This window comes from Pyxicephalus adspersus, chromosome 9 (assembly GCF_032062135.1).
Source record: "Pyxicephalus adspersus chromosome 9, UCB_Pads_2.0, whole genome shotgun sequence".
In the NCBI taxonomy this organism is placed as follows: domain Eukaryota; kingdom Metazoa; phylum Chordata; class Amphibia; order Anura; family Pyxicephalidae; genus Pyxicephalus; species Pyxicephalus adspersus.
In genome coordinates this window covers 14885839-14890451 of record NC_092866.1, presented here as the reverse complement: position 1 = coordinate 14890451, position 4613 = coordinate 14885839, and positions in this window count along the sequence as shown.

Here is a 4613-nt window from a genome sequence, read left to right as displayed (position 1 = left end):
AATCTTAAATAGTTGTTCTGTGTTTTTCTTTATATATAAAAGCCATATAAAAGTTTATAATATATTAAATATTGAATATTTACATATATACCATAATAATATAATAAAAGTATTTATTAGTAAGCCCAGTAGGCAGATTCCAAGGTACTTTCCCAGCTATTTCTCTGGACCATTCCTAACTAAAAAAAATATGTGAAAATTGGGTAAAAGTTGGGTAAAATTTGAGTAAAAACATTTAGAAATAGACCCCATAGATTTTGTTTCTTATTTATTAAAGCTCTCCACGGCTGGAGAGGATACACTTTAATCAGTGAAGCTGGGTGATCCAGCAAACCTTGAATAGTCCTACTAAAGGTCATTTGCTATTTGTCAGCAAATGTTTTCAACCCTTGACCAGATCTGTTCCAGGTTTGCTGAATCAGCCAGCTTCACTAAAAATATTACAATATTGTGCACATTATAATATTTTACTGCTACATTATAAAAAAAAAAAATCACTGCTAAAGACAACCATAAAAGTTTGACATCACTTTCTTTCCCAGTGACAACGATTCACAGGACAAACAGTAAGCCACAGTGTCACAGAGTTCTAACTGTTCCACTTTCTAGCCAAACCTAAAAATAAAAGGTTTTGCTGATATTGCACTGCTGCAGCATAATTTGCCTTTTCTGTTCTGTAAGCAGCAGAAACCTGAGCCCCCAGTCCAAAAAAATATCAATCACAAACACTGCCCCAAAGCATATTATTATTATTAACTCATAGTTATATAGAGCCTACATATTAGGCAGCGCTGTACCAAGGCCATAGTGAAATCACTAATTTCACCTAAGAGGAGCTCACAATCTAATATCCCTACCATCAAATGTCATTAACACAATCTAAGGCCAATTTTGGGGGGAAACTATTTAACTTAACAGCTTGTTTTTGAAATGTGGGGGAAACCAGAGTGCCCAGAGGAAACCCATGCCAACATGGGGATAACAAAAAAAACTCCATTATTTTGGAAAATTCAGTAAATGAGCCTTAAAATATAAATTTAAACCACTAACAACAGACCCAATAGATTTAAATTCCACAATACAAAGGATTGTTATAATTCATTCTTGAATAATAAATTCTTTTTAACCACACATCTCTCTTCATATAGTTGAAAACCACAGTGAGGTTCAACCAACCAACAAACAAAGCATAAATGGGTTGCCCTTTAAATCTGCATGTGACATATGTTAATATCTGTGAGTAATCTCTAAGTACTTTAATTAGACTGTTCAAGACATATGGTGTCCAACATCTGTCCTTTACTCACTTTAATGTTTTATAAGACATCGTGGAGACCTGAAAAACAACACAAATTGCTTTAGAGGAAAATTTTAAATTTAATCCAATTTTGTTAGACATCATCCTAAACAATTTATTTAAAAAGGCCCTTTTTGTTTATATTGGTTTTATTGGGTTTATTTAAAACATATTCTTTATTTAACAAAATCAGTATAAAGAATACTTTGACGCCATGAAAAATTCTATGAATTAGAGAAAGCGAGTGAGTTGTAACTCTTCTCTAAATAATTTAGTCATCTGTGATATAAATATCCAAGATTTAAATTATTTATTTCATAGTATACTGTATTATAATGATAACCAGTTATTATTTTTTAAGTAAAGCTGTGGCTATAAAAATTTTAAACGCAACTATTAAAATAATATTAACTTGCCTAAAATTATATATTTGTGCTTAGTTTTATATTTACTTTAGGATTCATAAAGCCCTATATAGGGGTGATTTATTAAAGCTCTCCAAGTCTGGAGAAGATAGACTGTCATGGGAGGGCCTAGATGAGCCAACAAACCCTGGAATGGGTCTGGTCCAGGATTGAAAATAGTCCCATTATATTTCCCACTATAGCAAAATATTGTATATTAAAGCAAATTATTTTTTAGAAATCCATTCCAGGTTCTCCCAAGATAGTCTATCTTCACCAGTCTTGCGGAGCTTTAACAAATCAGCCCATACTATTTTAGAATATCTATGTAAAGATAGAAAATGTCAACACAAAACCATAGAAAAAAATAAAACAAAGTTGCTCATTGTACAATATGAGAAAGGGATCATAACTAAAAACATGAGAGCAAAATTTAGATGGGGCTTCCTAGCAATATCTCTCATAGCCTGTAAGTTACTGGGTATCGGTGCTGTGGATAGAAATTGACATGAAAGAGAAAGCTGATGGGAATTAGCTTCCGGACTCATTTTCCAGCTAATTATTTAGCTAACTATTCTTCTGTAGCTCTCAAACTTTTTTTTTTTAGGGGTACGAGATCTCAGGGCCTTGGATAAATTCCATCATCACAGAATGCAAGTTCTTAACATATTAGGTTAAACAATGTATTAGCAATAAAAAACTAATAAACATAACATTGCAATACGATATGAAATGACAAAACTGAAGTGCACAAGTATTCTGCAAAAGTGCTGGGACACTCAACTGCAGTCATTCTCAACCAGGGTTCAGTGGAGCTATAGGGTTTCTTCAGAGGTCGCTAGGGTTTTTTTTAACTTTGGCTTACTGACTTTCCATGTGCTGATGACCTCATGATTCCATGGTCAACGCCAGTTGGCTGGGTCCATAGCATTACACTAAAGCTATTTTATCCAATGATCAGTAATACAGGTCAATTTCCTCCATTGACCTCTGGTGAATTTAGAATTTTTTCCCAAAGACCTAAATATTTTTTGGACGTTCTTCAGGGGTAAAAAGGTTTAGAAAAGCCGATCTCTGACGTTGCTAAGACACATGACAAATGTCCGAAAGTCAGAGAATGAATGCAGTTTACCTGCCAACTGATTGATTGTTTTTATAGATACGTATATTGGGACTGTGACCTTTGACCAAGATTTTACTTTGTGCAACCCCTGGAACTCCTATGTGAATATAAGGCTCCCTGATACTTTACTGGTTGTTTACTGGTTCCACTTCACTACATAAAAAGGTGACAATGTTAAAGCCTGTATATTCAAAGATAATTTACTGTAGTAATCTCAGCACCTTGGCTTCTATCACTTTTTCTTTTTTTCTGACCTTCATATGATTATTTTGCATTTATTTGACAGAAACATTTTTACAGGGTCCATAATCATATGTGCTTCAAATGCTGTTCCTATCCCTGGTCCCTATAATAGCCATAGTCCAGTATAAAAAACAACTGAATACCAACACCAAGCCACAAGGTCATATCGAAAAACAAAAAAAAAAAAAAATAAGAAACCTATGATGTCATTTCCACATGAAAATTAATTTCTTTGCATGACATTCTTAAGTTTTGTAGTGTAGCCTAAATAAATTGGGGAAAACATTGACGTAACTAGGATGTAGCTTGAACTGAATAAATGCCCCACATTGTGTGATTATAAATGCTTGGCATCTATATAAATATATATCAAAAACTGCATACATGTGAAGCTCCTAAGAGGAAGCTGCCAGTACACAGTGATAACAAATTCTGCTATTTTTCAAAGTGCATCAAAATCCATTAACATTCTTCCCTCATAATGGAAACAGATAAGAAAAAAGTCACACTACAATGCATTACTTAAATCAATATTCAGTGCCTGGATTAGCCTATTCTTTGCTTCTCCCGTACAGCTGATAGAAGCTTTGAAATGGTTTGTATTTCCTTAGTGGTAGTTCATCTGACTCAATAATGTTGATGACATCATCTGCACGCGATGGATATGTTAAGTGTGTGTCTGTTATCTGAAAAGGTCCAGAAATAGAAAATAGAGGGAGTAATGAAACAGTATGGATAATGGAGAAAACACATATATACACACAAATGTACACATGACCAACATAGGGCCAAGGAGCAGAAAAAGTGGAAGGAGAAAAAAAGAATAATTTAACATTCCTTACCCTAGTAGCTAAGCCCATATCACCTATTTTAAATTTAAATTAACTTTTACATTTTTAAAATAATTTATTACACTCCAGGTACATTAAAACAAAAATCAAGTGAATTCTAGACCTAGAATTCTGCAATCAGTAAAGTATGTGCTCCCTTTTAATTGGAAAACTTTAGCACTGGCCTAGGAAGAAGCATGCAAGATATATGCAGGGAGATATCACTGCTTCTGTCTTTGGAAATGTTATAAAACATGGAATCTGACATTCCCTCAAACATTCCCTGGTGAGAATCAATTATTGCCATTGAAGTACACTGACCTGGAAGATTCTCACAAGGGAACGTTTAAGGAAATGTCAGATTCCCTGTTTTATAAATAGAGCTCAGGGAATTTATGTAGCTAGTTTATTAAAAGTTCACTGGGGCTTGATAATTAAGACAGCTTACTGAAATATATTTACTATTGCTTAAATTAATAAACCATCACCAAAAATCACTAAAAACATGAGTAGAAAACATTTTTATTATTATTATTATTTTTAATATTATTATTATTGTTAATATTAATAAACAGGATTTATATAGCGCCAACATATTACGAAGCTCTGTACATCAAATAGGGAATGCAAATAACAGACAGATACAGACAGTGACACAGGAGGGCAGGAGGAGGGGAGGACCCTGCCCCGAAGAGCTTACAATCTAGGAGGTGGGG